General features: G+C 32.2%; 1 pseudogene; it reads right to left on the bottom strand.

Moving 5' to 3' along the window:
* Positions 1-4,542: 4,542 nt before the first annotated feature.
* LOC145255905 (5S ribosomal RNA) lies at positions 4,543-4,661 on the bottom strand (annotated as a pseudogene).
* Positions 4,662-17,882: the final 13,221 nt, after the last annotated feature.

Consider the following 17,882-nt stretch of genomic DNA (forward strand, 5'->3'; position numbering starts at 1 on the left):
TATATATATATATATATACATATGTATGCACATGTATGAGTGGGTAAATGTGTTCGTGTGGATATGGATATACGCGTATGTGTGAGCCCCTGCATATGTCTGTGTGTGCATGTGTGTGTGTATGTGTATGTGCCTACATAGTATGTGGATGTTTGTGAGTGTATGTGCACATACATATATGTGTGTACATATATGTGTGTATGCGCGTGTATGTGTGTATATATATCTGCTACCTATTCTCCATCTTACTTGTGTGTGTGTGGGTGCGTGTATGTATGTCTGAATGATTAAGCGCATATATACATGCGTGTTTTGGTTGAAAAAAAAGTATATATATATATATATATATATAAAATAAAAAAAATGTATGCGAGTACGTGTGTGAGTGTGTAGGTGGGTATGTATATATGTATATATGTATGCTCCTACATATATTTCTATGTATGTACGTGTGTGTATGTGTGTGTTCCTGCGTACGTGTGTGTGTGCATGTGTAACTGTATATAAATGCATATGTATGCGTATGTGATTGTGTGTTAGTGTATGCTATACATGGGGAAAGGAAGTCTTTAAAAAGAACCCTAAAAAAAACATAAAAACCTTCACCATATGGACTAAAAAACACTCTTTGAAACTAACTTTGACCGGACACTGTGAACACTTACAGTTGGAGACAGAATGTCTGAACACTGAACACACGCATCACTCTGAAAAACATATTTAATATCAGCGGAGGTGATTCTACAAACTCCCATTTTAAAGAAAAACTTTTTACGAAAATATCTGAAGAGAGCACACCCTAAGCTCGAAACGCGTTATAAAAATATTTTAAAATAAAAATATGATGAAAACCTTAAAAAAAAACCCACAATTGTTGATGGCTACACTCTTTTAAATATACATTTTTTCTCTCGTTGGAACTACACAACCATCACTTTAAATATATATATATATATATATATATATATATGTATGTATATATATATATATATATATATATATATATATATATATATATATATATATATATATATATATATATATATATATATATATATATATATATAAAGAAATGAAGAATACCCTGCCCATAACGGGGTGGTATTATTTTCCTGAGCAAAATATGTTTCATTAATTTTATGTGACCCTATCGAACATGAAAGTAAAATGTAATTCTTCTAAATCTCAGATGTAATATTTTAATTTCAACGTTGTCGTACGATATAGATAAAATACAATGAACCCTCGTAAAAATAATTTTTTAATGGCATTATGCGCCTATATTTTATTTACTAAACAGACATAAAAACATTTCAAATAAACGTAATATTAGGATATAACTCAAAGGGATATCAAATAAATTACGCATATTACACAAAACCGGATGTATCTAACGGTCACAACTGGCTTCCAGATAAATTATACGCTCTTACTTTGAAATTTACGCAACTGAAATTTAAGCAGTGGTACCTAGACGTTATCCTTTTAGCTATTGCCTTAAATCAAAATGACCGATAATTTTTTTTATAAGTGTTTGCTTTTTATCTATATATAAACATACATGCGTGTGTTTCTTTGTGTGCGTATGTTTGGTTGTGCGTAAACTAACAACAATTGTTTGTACATCCCAAAATTGAGGTTGTATTGATCTTACAAAATTGATATTGTATTTACATTACATTAAATTCTGGTACATTTTTTCACTTGGAAAAATCAATAGATTCATGTAGCGTCTTATTTATCCGTACGTAGACTCATCAGAAAAAAAGCCCAATCAACGCAGCTATTTAACGAAAAACATACAATGTGAGTTATGTTTTAATTTCCACAGTACATGTTAATGCATTATACTAATAAACATTTTCTATTGATCCAGATTAGTGTACGTTCGAAAAATTTAAATATTCACATACGCACATTTACGTTTCCGCGTAAACGAAACACATCTACAAAAAAATTTGATGCTTCAAGAATCCTTTGTAACCAAATTTTTCCATTGAATTTTGGAAGTTAGCAACATAGTTGTAAATTATATATCTTTCATTGTAATATTTATAATAACAAGTAAAGAGCATTATAATAAAAAGAAATAATGTATACAAGAGTGAAATGTAATCGAAAAAACGAATTTTCTTCAAACCTACACATCTATCTATCTATATATCTATCTATCTGAGTCTCTATTTCTCCGCCCCCCCCCCGCCTCTCTCTCTTTCTCTCTCTGTAAATATATATATATATATATATATATATATATATATATATATATATATATATATATAACTACTTCATTAAATCAAATAAATTAATATATGAAGATATAATTTTAAGCGTAAGTTTTCAGTATTTATTTCAACTGTGCTCAATATATACGTAGATCAAGGTAGTAAGTTATGAAAATATATATATGGGGATTAAGCTACATAAAATATTCCGCCTTCATTCCCGTGAGAATTCGCCAGGTGTATATATATATATATATATATATATATATATGTATATATACATACACACACCGATATATATATATATATATATATATATATATATATATATATATATATATATATATATATATATATATAAGGTTCACAAAAGTTTCTTGCGGTTTTTAACTTTTAAATGCAAATGGACATATCTCGGCTCAACCAAAACTATATTGATTGAAATAAGCACCAACAGAATCAACAAACGTTTGCTAATGAAGAACAAGTGTACTTATGTCACTAACGTAAAAATCTTGCTGCAATGAAGTCGCTGAGAGCGTTTTAAATATCACTTAATTTTTTTGAAGCATTTCTCACGCAGAAAATTATCAAGATGCTCGAAAAATTGAAGGGAGGTGAGAGGTTTGATAAGTATGGCAGATAAAGCAGCGTTTCGTAGCCCAATTCGTCCAAGTACCGAGGGGTCAGTTTATCAACGTGCATTGTCGTGGAGGAAAACGGAACCTTTTCTGGGACTAACGCTGCGCGTTATTGTCGAAGTGTCTGATGCATTTCATCCATTTGTTGAGAGCACTTCTCCGCTGGAATGTTTGTGCCTGCATTCAAATATGAGACAGAAAGCAGGCCAAACAGCCAGTGAGTATCGAATGTTTTTTTTCGCTTGGGGAAGTGTCGTGGAGCTCTGTCAGCGTCTAATCACCGACTTGAGCTGTCGATTGTTGTAAAGAACCCGTTTTTTATCGCAATTAACAACCCACTCGAGAAACGGGTTGTTCGTGTTGCGTAAAAAAGATATAATGCCACTACATTATTTATCTACGTTTATTTTTGTTGTCGTTCAATTCACCCATTTATCTATTTTTAGCTTTTTAAATCTCTTTTAAGAAGTTGGAAATTGTCCTATACGCAACGCCTATTTCAGAAGCAAGTGCTTGGACAGTTGTGCATTGATTGGCTTCGATTAAGGATTTTAATTGATCGTTGTCATTATCCGATAACCGACCACTATGCTTATCCTCTTCAAGTCTTTCGTCGCCCCCACGAAATGTCTTAATCCACCATTGTGCTATGCGTTCGGTAGTGGTTCATAGGTGAAACGCTTAGTTTATAACGGAAGCTGTTTTTGAAGCTTTTCTGCCTAGCTTGAATCGAAATCAGAAAATTGTGCGAATTTCATCTTGTATTCGACGTTTTGAAAAAAAGACATAATTGTTTTAAAACAATTGTTATTCAAACGATTTGGTTGAGCGAAAGACGATTATTTAAATTATATGCTAGGTAAAGGTAATATAACGAAAACTTATTTAAAAATAAATCATTTGAAACCGAAGTTCAAAATTCCGCAAGAACTTTCTCGTCAACCTAATTGTATACATATTTTCTAATACTTAACCTCGCTTTGAGAATTTAGCTTGCTGTAATTCAAACACAGTAATCTGAACTTAGTGGATTATTTAATGCGTTTTCTTGCCTTAATCAGGAAAACCTTAGTTTGTAAAACTAGTAAAATATTTAAAATTAAAAAACAAAACTAAAAAATAAACATTTTCTACAGGCCTTATATCTTCTTTGTCTTCCTTTATTTTAAACCATCGTGGTACCCGGTGTTTCCCGTTTATTTTTGGAAGTGTGTGCGTGTGTAAGGAGAAGGGATAAACTTAAGAATAAGCGAAGTAATAGCCATCTTTACATATGAAAGAACGATATTACACTTCTTTAAAAAATCGGAAAAACCAAAACAAAACAAAAAAACAGCGAACAAACGTAAAACTTCTTTAAAAAAAATCGGAAAAACAAAAAACAAAAATAAGGGGAAAAATGATGAACGTATTCGGAAAAACAAAAACAAAAAAACACACAGCGAAAAGCGAAAAAAAATGGAATAATGAGCCTTCGATTCAGTTAATTCCATGGTGCGTTTGTGTGTGCAGTCAGCACCAACCCTGTTCAGGGTTTAACCGGCTTCCTCCGAAGGAGGAAGTTTCATGGGAGTATGAAATTATCAAGCGGTCCCCAGTCGTATGCATATCCCCGTAAGGGGAGATGACGACGTTAGGTTTTTGCAACTTTTTGTAGGGAGGTGTCGACGTCATCCTACATACAGCACCTGGACTTCCCAAATGAGTCACCTATTTTAGTAATGACCAGGCTCAACGTTGCTTAACTTCGGCGATCTGACGGGAACCGGTGTGTCAACGTGATTATGCCGTACATGGTGCATTTCAATCAGTAGAAAGCATTGAAAGAAAAGAAACGTTAAAATTCCATTCCAGTTTTTAAGCAACTACAAAAGATATTAAAGCGAAATAATGACATGAATAATCATTCGATTCGATTAAGTCTATGTTGCGTTTCACCCAGTAGAAAGCAGAGAACGAAAAGGGACGTTAAAATTCAATTCCAGTTTTTTAAGCAACTACGAAGTAAAGAAAACCCAAACCGGCGTTTCTTCGTAAGTGCCCCTTGTGAACGATCCTGGAAACGATGTAAGTGGTGGCGGGAAGAAGGAATTTATTAAAGACAAAATATTTTACTACTTCCATTGATTTAAACCAATTGTGGCATTGAAATCTAAACAAAAATATAGGAATCTCGATTATCGAGGAAGTGGAGAGGTAATATGCCTATAAAACACCTCAGATATTGTGCTGCAGTAAGTGCATATTACATTTGCATGAAATGTTTGGATTTTTAATTCTATTAAGGTCAAAATCATACGGGGAAATATTAGTTCATTTTATATATATAGGGACTATGCATCAAATTATAAAACTCGTGGTGCCGATGCATACTTTGTTTATAATAAGCAATACTATCATCATGTTTTTTTATGGCGAGCGATATAAAAATGCAAATAAAACAATAAAGCTTAGGCATCAAGATGAAGAGACAACAGGACAAAGTGGTGCAGTGTGTATTTGATACGAAACAAGTAAGATATGCATCAGCTGTTATAAAAGCTGCTAATTAAAACGAATGAACTAAAATTTTGTATTTCAAACATTAATTACAATGTTCAAGCTGATTGGTTATGCGCGTATTTTAAATTTCAAAATAACTTGTATGTTAAGTCAAAAGACACTTCAAACGTAATAATGTAGAAATAATTGGATGAGCGTTTATTGCATTGTCTATTTATAAAGGATTGAGTGTTTAATTATCTTACCAGAGTTAATGTTGTGTGTGTGACATGCATTTTCACATACCTCTGCTTCTTGGTCCATCTGGAACATCTCGTCTGGGAGGGAGACTGGTACCTGTTTTTGGTGACGAAGATTTATTTCACTCCAAGACAAGAAATTGGTTCTATAGTTTTTTATATACATCGCAGAAGATGAAAAGCGAATTCGACCTGTGTTGTTTCTTCTTCTAGGTCTTATTTCTACCACGTCAGCGTTCGCCCCCCCCCCAGCGAAGGGGGGGGGAGACAACGGCGAAGCCGTCCGCCCTCTTCCAAGTCCCAACCAAATCTCCTCGATTCAGCTAACCTGATCACATGACTCACCCGCAATCCAATCAGCTGATCTTGACTTCTGGTCAACGTGTCTCAATATAACTCATACATCTCCCTCTCTCTCTCTCGCTCTCTCTCTCTATCTCTCTCTCTCTCTATCCATCATCTAGGCACCGTTATGTTAATAAACAAATTTTTATTTTAGAAAATAATGTCAGGTTTTAGTTTATTTACTAGACTATTCTGGATAAAATATTCTTTGTATAGCTTACGAATACAGTATTTATTTTGAGACCTATGATAAATATTATGTCATCAGTAAGTACCGACTACTTTTCGGTGTGATATGTACGTTTTCAGTTAAACAATCTACCTCACTAATGCAATAATTTTCTCAATAATTGAACTGAATAGGAAACATTTGCTTAACTTTTCACTTTTGCAAAACTCCTAGAGATCACCAATTGCATTTCGACACTAACTACGAACATCATATTTGCAATAAACAGAAAGTGTTAGCTGGTATTTTATGAAAAAAATTAGCGACATAATTCCACATGGCTTCGAAACGCATTCCTTTTAAAAATCTGGACGTACATAGTTTCATGTGTGTCTATGAGTTGTTATATTGTGTCTTTTGTTACGGGAAATGATACTTTGTTTTGATTAATAGATGATTTATGTGTGAATATTTTTTTCGTCTAGGTTTCCTTTTTCGTAATTATTTCTCGCCATTTTAAGCTACACATCAACACAGTTTACTGAGTAATGGCACCGCGTTTTGCATGTATATGTAAAAAAATGGTTTCTCTGGGATAGTATTTCAATTTGAAAATAGGCACGTGTATAAAATTTACAAATCAACAGTAGGTTTTCTACAGTGCAATGTAGAATACAATGTATTATGAACTAAGTCACTGCGAGAATCGTATGGGCTTTCTCACGGTGAACCTCGATGTGTCCTCTAATAGAGCCAGAAATAAATCAATTTGGTTGAAAAATGAGCGATTTCACTAATTTCGATGGCAATAAATATATGGACGTGTGAAAAATTCGTTGATCATCATTCAACCACGGGCAACATCAGACCACCCTGCTAGTATGATATAACTTGGTTTTCTACATATAAACCCGGCAATACAATGTACGTGTACAATTCTCTTGCGTACGATATAAAACGAATTACATTTTTGTTTATTTATCCAACGAATCGATGTTGTTTTTTTAATATTTCTCCCTTTTCTAAGTGCTTATGTGGACTTTCGTATTTATAACGATTAAAGAATCGGTAAAGGCATTGCACAAGAACGGTTGAAGTTTACATGTAAAGTATTATTAGTTTTGTTTTATTTTTTAGCTTTTGCTTTTATTACTCTACAATTATGTAAATGTAACTTTGTGTGTGTGAGTTTGTTCCTTATCCAGGTACACAGATTTTCTGTAAAATTTACAGAACTTCAGAGTATAAGTCTGGGAGTGATTTTAGTTAAGTTTTGTCTCAGAATACCCCCGATAATTGCCGATAATCGATAATCGAAACCTTTTTTTAAAATTCATCTGTCATCAGTAAAACCATTTTTCCATGTCGTAGCTTAGCAACAATGATAGAACAGCGGTCCGTGAAAATTATCCTATGGGTAAATTGATAGTGTGTTTATTTATTTATTTATTTTTGCATGACATGGTCTGTAGGTTAAAACTCCGCACGTAATTTTTTTAACGTGTTTTTTCGTTAACTGGAAAGAAGTTCATATAAAATAATTTTATAAAAGAAATAGTAGTTTCTCTTGACATCAATGTAGAATAACATATATTTTGGACAAGTTATTGCATGGAAGCCTGTGAAGCTTCCTCTATGGCGATTTAACGGATTTCGATGACAATAAAAATATAGGAGTGTGAAATATTCGTTGATCATGATTCAATCCCAGGCAACGTCGGCTCTCTCTGCTAGTAGTTAATATTTGTTACCTTTTGTTAAAAGTAGAAAAATTCTATAATTTGTGTGTTCTTTATTTTGTGTTGTAAATTAAATGCATACGTAATCATATTTCGTTGTTTTAGAGGCATTACTTACGTCCTCTCCATTTTATAGATTTACAACGGGGATGTTACCATGATTACTATGGCAGTTGATTTTAAGTTGTGCTATTTCGTATATACATTACAAAGCAGTTTTCTATCTTGTAACTACACATTGTTTTATTATTTACAGGAATATAGTGTATACTGGCTGTTCGAATTCATATTTAGTACATTCTTAACATAGTACAGGCATATAATACCAAAGTAAAATATTATGAAAGCCTATAATATAAAACTTATTTACGTATAAAATAAGAATATTGTTAGCTATTTTTGACCTCACAAACTATGTTTTATCAATTCTGCTTCTAGCATACATTCATTTGTTCAAATATGTTTTGGATGAAACATAAGAAGATGGGGAAACGTTTAAGTTATTTGCTTTCTTCTGACACTCGAAACGATGCTTCCATCTTAGTTTATCTTTCCATATTTACTTCGTTTTAAAAAAAAAACGTGACACGAATAGAATCCATTTTCCTAAAGATATTTTATGATAAAATCTGCACGAAAACGAATAATTCACACGATGTGTTTGTCATAATAATTCTAAAGGTATTTTGAAACTAGAACACTGCATCTTTTTATAGCATTTAGTTGTGTAGGCACCAAGAGAACCAATAACTTAAAAAAAAACTACCCATGGCAATTTTTATCGTTCCAAGAAAACTAGTTATATAGATATATATTAACAAGAATTATGTACGTTGTGTATCTGTTATATTATATATATGCAATGTTGCATAATCTCAAGAAATGTGTCGCTATATATAATAACAGATTAAATATGTAAAAGCAATATATTAAACGTTATGAACGATAAAAGTCCTGTTATCGAATCTAGTTTAGAATAATAAATATAACTAGCGAAACCTGTGGAAATTCCACAGGAGACTCATTCATATCTAATTCATTGGTGTTGGCATTCTGTAGATGTTCAACATAAATTGCGACGCTCTGATATTATCATAGCCTTTTTGTTAAACCTGCTAAAATATTTATCTAAGTTAGCAGGAACACCCGACGTTGCCCGGTCGTAAAGTACACTTCAATATGATATTTTAATTCTTGCAGATTTAGTATATATCATTATACAGTTAATGCTCTATCGATTTTTTATATATTATAAAGTGTAGATTACAAAAATAAAATAATTATATCCATATGCCGTGGATGCATCAGCTTGAATCGAAACCTAAACTCAAACTTATGAAAAAATATATGTATATATAACTTGACTTCCTTCAATCATAATCGAAACCGAAACCAAAACTTATAAAGTAATCTTGATAAAATTATTTATAAAACAATAGGTTACTGGAGTGTTACTAGCTATAATCGAAACCGAAAGCAACACTTAGGAAGAATTATTGGAAAAATTATTTATTACAAGAAATGGAAATCCATGACGATTAAACGACTCGAATGTAAGCGTGACACAGAAAATAAATAAATGAATAACAGACAGGGTATCGTGTCGTCGTTATTATTATTATTATTATTATTATTATTATTATTATTATTATTATACTATGTTTCAAACAAATCTGAAAGAGCAGGTAGGTAAGTGACAGAAAAATGGTACTAGTGACTTATTGATCCGTGCTGAACTAATAGCAGTATTATTTAGAAAAACATCCTAATTATGGGGAATGAAAGTGTGTTTCGTACGTATTCTTTATCTATCAATTTCATAAAAAAACAGATATCATAAAACTTTAATCAAACTTGAAAATACTATTTAAAAAATAGCGCGCATTAATAAGTACACTAGCACCTAAATAGGTGATAAGTGGATAGCTTCTTTCTATTTCTGAAATATAACACGTTTATTTCAAAGCATATAATCGTTTAAATATTGACAGATGTTGATTAAAGTACGTATGACCCATGTTTTAAAAATGGACAGTACGTGAATTGCGCTTATTGTTGTGGTCCCCTAGATGTTGTGAAGAACAACAAAACTCGATATTTATTAGAATCAAGATACATTTAAACAGAAAATAATCACAACATATAAAGTGCGTTGCTATACGAGTTTATGGGTTTGATTTACAAGTTCGCATATATTGTACATAACGTGTGCTCAATATTTAATAATAACTATTTAATAGATGAATATTTAATAACAAATTCCATACTCCACAATTATGTAAAAGTAGGGAATAGAGGGTAATGTTGAGCTAACTAACGTTCATTCATTATCACATCCACTACATGAATAACATAACCACAAAATGATAATAAATGCATCATATCAAGGAAAATATTGTTATAAAACAACAAATGAAATATCTTTTCAAAAGGAATGCTGCGTGTTAGTAAAATAACATTTGCACTAAATTATGTGTCAGAAAATTAGGAAAAGGTGTACATACCCCGAAATTTACTTTATTCAAACACATCTATCAAAAATTTAACAGTAGACCTACATCTCTGACAAAAGAGCAACTCTGTCACCTAATAAGGTTGGGAATACAGATGATCAAACAAACGTGGAAAAAGCAGGCTGGAAAGGGACGAAAATAAAATGAAGGTCTTATGACTTCATGCATAAACTATATGGTAAAAATGGGGAGGGCGAAACCTAACATAAATTACTCTAGTACAATTAGGAAGATACGATAGCAATGTTCGCTTCGATTAACCAAAATTCTAGATTAAGATACGCTCAAATATTATTTGAGATTTGCTCAATTAAAACGCAACATCCATACCAACTTTCCCTTCAAATTTGCCAAGGAGAGTTTCACTTTCGTCAGATTAATACGCATTTTAAGGCGACATTTTAAAATTAGAAGAACCTGTAGAGCAGTGAAGCTCTCATCCTAGAGAAGAGCACTCTTTCGCGTTAAGGAATAAACGCCTCTCATAACGGCTAGTAAACAAGGATAGACATTTTTAATTCCAGAATTTATCGACAAAATCCCGAAAAGTTTTGAACATTTATTTGGGTCCTGATTAAGTTTTCGAAAGAAGCATAGTCTAAGATTATACTTCCGTCAGGATCTTAATCAGGTTCAAGATCGTGTTCCAACCTTCAACGGGTCAAATTCATTGATTCGTTTTTCCTGGGACACGCAATGCATTTTAAGTATGCTAAACACTGTAAGAAATCCCTCTCGAGTAGGCACCGAAATGTTTCAATATTTTCGGCTAAAGTGAATGTCTCGACACAGTATATATGCACACCCAATTGTTGAAGGTCGCGTCCAAATCAAAGTTTAGGAGAAAGACCATTCAATTGTGATCATTTAGAGTATAATACTTGGAACAAAAATAGACGTCTTGAAGACACATGCAGCTCTATGCAATGAATAATTGATCATCTGATGTCTAAAGGGAATGCTAACATTATAGTCCTATATACAGAAAGACGAATTTTTTATATAACACATTATTTCTTAAATTCTGTCAATTCACCATAGTTGAAGGATGTAAGAAAGTTATATCAAAAGCACTGTTTCATTCTTGCATCATTTTTCATATACCATTTCGCATCTTCTTTAGTCCTGACGACGGTGAAATGCATTTTCCTGAAATTTCTGGCATTTGTAATGTTTTATTTGCTTTGTTTTCCGTGAGAGGAAATTTTGTATTCCCTTGTGTTGACAGATTTTATTATATTTTTTCTGTTCAGCTGCTATCATGCACATATCTCATCCTGTAAAATAATTTTTCTTCGCTTATATTCTGTGTCTTTACTAGACTATAAAGGTAGCGGATAAAATAGGTGATGGAGGGCGGTATGTTTGTTGTGATTGGGGACACAGGTGGATTATTTTTGGTATGTTTTACAAGGAGTACTGAACGTAGAGAGATTGGGGGCATTACTTTCGAATTCAACGAATATCCAAATGGTGTCAATTGTTTTCCCCATATTGGAAGGAAATATATCTTTGGAGAGATATTAGTTTGGCTAAAGATCGTCGTTCTTTTGGGAAAAACCGAGTTTTACGGTTTAGAATTCTGGGACAAGCGAACTTCGGAAATAGTGTAGTTTCTTTCTTTTTTTTTGTTTTGCTTTCTATGTCTAACATTTCCTAAAGTTTAAGTAATTATAAAACTGGAGACTTTGCTGATTCTAGTATCCATTTTTCTGCTTTCGATAATGGTTTCGCGTAAGATATAGCGGGATATTTTGTTTGAACTAAGCCCAACCAATCTTCTGTAGGGACTCGTTACTTGTGTTACGTATCCTTTTAAAGTCGCCCGGTGTCAGAGTTTTGCGTTTGTAGGCGACGTGTGTTAGGGGAATAGCTGAAGGCCTCTCTTAATTTCTAATAGGCTCTCTAATCTGGAACCCCATGTGATTAGCTGCAGCTGAAGCTACGCTAGTACGAGTCTGTGACAGTAGGGTGCTTCATTGCTCCCAAATCCAACATACCAGACTACGATTATAGAGAGTTTTCCTTTCGCGGTTTCCAAGTATTAATTTATTTTTATGAACACCTTCTAGTTTAGAATGATTTCAAATGATTATACCTGTTGAACTTACTGATATCCATACCTGTAATGTCACTATATTCTCGTAATAAAACAGCGAGGTATTCGTTGTGGACAACCTTTTATACTATCGACACGGTTGAAGTCAATTTCGCCACATACTCTATTCTGAGTACATAGTCTTTAGTGATTTTGTTCTTCGAAATGCCGATGCATTATTTTTCAATTTTTAATGTTGCACTCTATGTATTGTAATCACTAGACTTGATTATGTGTTCTAACCTCATGCCTATTATTGCAATAAGTTTTATTACGTGTTCCTTTGTCGGCATAATTATCTTTTCATTCTCCTGTCTATGAAAAGCAACTGTGTATATACTTTTTCGAAATTGTTCTAACCTCGATAAGTTCAATGTGAATCCATTTTATTGTTACGCGATACGTGCAGCATTTCGTATCGGGTAGGTATTTTGTCGGCGTTGGGCTTCCTCGATTCATTGGTTTTTGGGTATCTGTCTTTATTCCTTCTATTGCATTTGCATCTTCTGACCGCACACAGCTTGCAGATGCTATTGCCGTTGGTAAAAACAAATGCTAAACATATCCGGCACTTATCAACATGTTCGAAGGAAAAATGGCAACAATCTTAAGAAAAAACAGAAAATAACGGTAACAATAAAGCAGAATGAATATAACCATCAGATTGTTTGAACTAGGCGAAGAAAAGAATAAGTTCTGATCTAACACCAAAAAGAGCTAACCCCAGTGGTTTATTATTACATGCAGTGTTTATAAACTATGTCACACCATTTTCCAAACCTTAACACCGTATGGTTGTAAGTACTGTGTACGCATAGGTTTTATCACGATAAGCTTTAGAGACTTCCGTCATGGTCCATGAACTATGTAGAGCATATCTCTATTTTTTCCAATGTGATTAAGGTTCTGCGTTTTTTATTACAATATAAGCTATTAGTTTCTTATGGACATCGCAATTCGGCTTTGTAAGTTCAGTTCACCTGGTATCACTAGATAGTCGTTCACACAAAGAAAGTGGAATGTTAGAAGCCCGTTTTGTCGGACCAAATTCGTATTTGCGAATTCTAATTACGGCTTGGGTTGATATTTAAATATTGCCATTTCTTTTTTCGCTAAGAGAAGTTCCCTTTTTTAAGTACGTCTTTCGTGTGAAAGTGTTAAGATTTTTACTTTAGTCAGCAGTAAATTCAGATTTATTATTTCCATCGTCCTTTGTTGTTCTTTCTAAGAAAGAACGCATAAGCATTTCTTTTTTGTTAAAAGTTAACACAGCACCGAAATAACATGAAGTCACTCACTTTTCTTTGTGAGAAAAAGAGAATTCATTAAAAGAATTAAACTTACAATTTTTTTTCATTTACGTCGAGAAAAACTGTTTTTTGTTTTAGCATTTTTCGTTGATGAGAAATTATTTCGTTGTTTTTCCCACGTGTGTTCTTTTTCAATTTTTCAAAACAAGTGCTCTAAATCATTAACACTCGTGTTATATTTAAGGTTCTTGTGTAAAAGTTTCTTAAAAATGATCGCGGGTTTTGTGGATGACATAATTTCTGTATTCTTTAATAATCTCTCCTCGCCTGTGTATTTTGTTAAGAAATGTTCCAGATCTTTATTTGTTCATTATCGCCATTGTTGTGTGAGACAAAGGTTAGGGTGCTTTCTTTTCGTTACCGCTAATCGTATACCCTAAAGTGCCCAAACGAAATGCACAACTCAGCATCTAGTAAAAACCAAATACGTTGAACGGAAAAGCAATTACAACAAATAAAGAGCAGATATTTACGCCAGTCCGATTCCTAGTGGGCACTATTTTGCATAACTTATGCGCTAACACCGAGAGATATGATCTCTCAGGCTTTATTGTTATAAGCAGAGTTCATTATTACCCATAAGGTGGACACACGGCAATATTTATAACATTTTTGGACTAAGTATTTGATGTGCTTGGATGAACATGAAACTGGGAAACACATTTTAGTTTTTTTGATAGGTTGTGCACACGAAAATATACGTAGATATTCTATGAAACGTGAGCTTATTGACTGAAAGTATAATATTTGTTAGACCTTTTAGATTTGTTACGCTCTAACAAAGCATAACCCAACTTAGACGTAAGGATATACTGTGTGGGATCATTGTTTCGTGTTTGTGCGTCTAAGGTATTCACGGCAACACATATATTATTTAAATAAGAAAGAGTGAACAGAAAAACAGAGAATGGGGTTATAAAAAGAAATTAAATTTATTTGTTAACAAAAGTTAAAGTAACACGACTATTTTACATTCAAATAAATGATCTAAGGGAGATAAAAAGGTTTTAATTAGTTATTACTATAAATTAGAAATACTAAAATAATTTTGCAGATATATTTTACTTTTGTCAATATCAAAATTTTGGAAAATCTATATCTACCAATATGTTGTCCGTTGTGGATTTTCTGCGGTGTGTTTTTTTTTGTCTTATTTTTACGATTAGGGATTATTCAGTTCTCGAGCCTGACCTGAGTTAAATTGATTTTTAGCTAAAAGGTCGCCTTCAATTTCGCGTGCATTTCATTTGGTGTAAGGATCAAAACTGGTTTTACAAACGCATATAGTTCTATTTATGGATATTTCTGTACCAATTTTATTTCTCAAAATAAAAGTAACCCTTTTTAAAATGTTTATTCTTACTTGTAGCGTTATCTTTAATATATAGTTATAACATAGACGTTGTGGAATTTCATTTATTTAATGAATAATAAGAATCATTAATGTTTAACAATGTCTGATAATATTTTAATGAATAATAAGAATCATTAATGTTTAACAATGTCTGATAATATTTTAATGAATAATAAGAATCAGTAATGTTTAACAATGTCTGATAATATTTTAAGGAATAATAAGAATCATTAATGTTTAACAATGTCTGATAATATTTTAAGGAATAATAAGAATCATTAATGTTTAACAATGTCTGATAATATCTGTAGATGTAGACAGTATATAAATTTGCAATATTTCAAAATGTGTGATTTTGCTAAAAGACATGAAACCAAAATCTTATTGGAGAATGTAAATGTGGGCATCATCTTAAAAACACTTTGGATTAACTTAAAGAAATTACTGTTTTAACTTATTAACTTATTTAAAGTTAACTTGTTTATAAATATCGAACAGTTTTTTTTCGTGAATAAAAATAATATCCTTAAAGAATTTTCCTTCAATACTATATTTTATTGCAATTTATATTTTAATAAAACTTTAATTTATAACCCAAAACAATGTAGGTAACGTTGTTCAAAAAATAAACATGGGCATATACTGCTGGTGAGTGCAGGAATTTACTAATATAGTGATATGTAATTTGATGGTATATCTTTTTAGTGCTATTTTGCGAGCAGTCAAATATATATAAAAGAGAATTAGACCATATATTTTGTACACGGAAATTATTTAGATCATGTATTTTGTACACGGAAATTATTTAGATCAATTCTCCCTTGAATATACATTGGGTAATTCTTTCAAAGTTTTATATACTCGTACAGTACTCGATTTTCTGCAAAGCCCATTTTATCTTATCTTTACGCATTCTCCGCATTTGTTAGCGATAAGTTTAAATTCGCTTTGCTTACAAAATATAGAGGATCAATGACAAGGAACACAACGATCAAACCAACGCAATTAAACTCCTGGTATACGTAACTCATACTACTATTTAACATATGCGCAGCAACAGATCTTGACGCTTACACCCTGTAGTCATTCGGACATTCTGATTTATATTTACATTTATATTCGCGACTATATTATCAACTAATGATAGACAAATCTTAATAAACAAACATTGATGCGGAATAATCAAGTCTCGTACGAGTTTTGAATAAAACACGCATAATTTAATTTGACATCTAAAACGAATTCAAATTATCACCAGCTTACATTATTATTCTGCCGAAAAAACAATGTTGAATTGATTTAAAACTAAATGAATTTCATTTGTTAGCAGCGTTGAAAACTATTTTGGATTTTAAATTCTTGACACGTCAAGTAAATTCTTAAGAAAGAGACGACAAAGACAGCTTTATACATTGTGTGATTTAAACATATTCGTTCTGATTCGACAGAGATATTATTTCTGGCATGCTTCAATGAAAAAAACTGAGACCTGAAGTTGTCCTTATTATTTTCACAAAAAAATATCAAGATTGAAATCAAAGCATAATTTTCCAAGCAGAAAAATAAAATCTTCTGGGACTTGTTCGTACAAGATGAACGGAGAAAATAAAAGAAAGCAGAAATTGACACGATAATTATGAATAACAAATAAATCAGATTATTGCAGTCGATCCTCCTTATCATTGTCAGAAACATTTGTAAATTTGTTGTGCTATTATAAACTAGCACGAGTACCCGGCTTTGATCGTTCATTATGAAAAATATAACTTGTGTCTATGGAAAATTTATTGTTGCGTTAAACTTTTAAAACGAAAAAAAAAAAACAAAAAAAAAACAAACCAAAAGATACAAAGAAATGTACGACTTTTCTCTCCGATAATTTTTTATTCAAAGCTTAAAAAAAATGCATACTGAAAGGAAAGCACCGCCAACAAGAGAATCAGCGCGATAGTGTATACCAACAAGGCTGAAGTGGAAGAACCCATAGAGATCATATACGGTACGTTTAACCTCGACTCCCTTCAACATACGTCCCAACAATGAAATTCGTGAAGAAAGAAATTCATAGTCTTTAATAATTAATCAAAAAGAAAAAGAAAATAATTTATTAAAGGAGTATACTATCCCCTTAAAAATTAAATGGCCTGTGATACGGATGTCAGGGAAACCTCCATGCCGGTAATCTCACCCACGCCTTATGAATGGGGCGAACAATTTGGGACGAAGGGGAAGGTGACCACAAGCAAGTGACTGATTTAGTGCGAGTGAAATTACTCTCGCGACCGGGATGACCAATGCATTAGGTTTTACCATGAATATAATATTTGACCTGATATCAATGTTCGTGTTCTTTTCCATTAACAATTGACCATAATAATACTTATAATAATACAAACGTTAACGGCTAAAATAACTAATAAATATAAACATATAATAATAAAAATTATCCCAGTCGGTGAGGATCTATTTAACATTGAATAGAGAGGTCAGATACCAAAATTAGATTGCGATCTAAGTCTGGTATAAATTGTGCCCCTAATAAATATTATTTGATTTATACTGCCACATAAATATAGTGTATTTACACAAGTATATTTTCCTCTTTCTAGTCAGACATCATAGAACTAAAAAAGAGACGTTACACTTCTGATTCCTACCGGTACCTGATGTATAAATAATTAGTCGGTTTTATTCGTTTTTGCATTTTCTTATATTGATTTCCACTAAAGTTACTCTCCTAAACAAAC

Source organism: Euprymna scolopes, chromosome 31 (genome assembly GCF_053919585.1).
Source record: "Euprymna scolopes isolate OS-2025 chromosome 31, ASM5391958v1, whole genome shotgun sequence".
In the NCBI taxonomy this organism is placed as follows: domain Eukaryota; kingdom Metazoa; phylum Mollusca; class Cephalopoda; order Sepiida; family Sepiolidae; genus Euprymna; species Euprymna scolopes.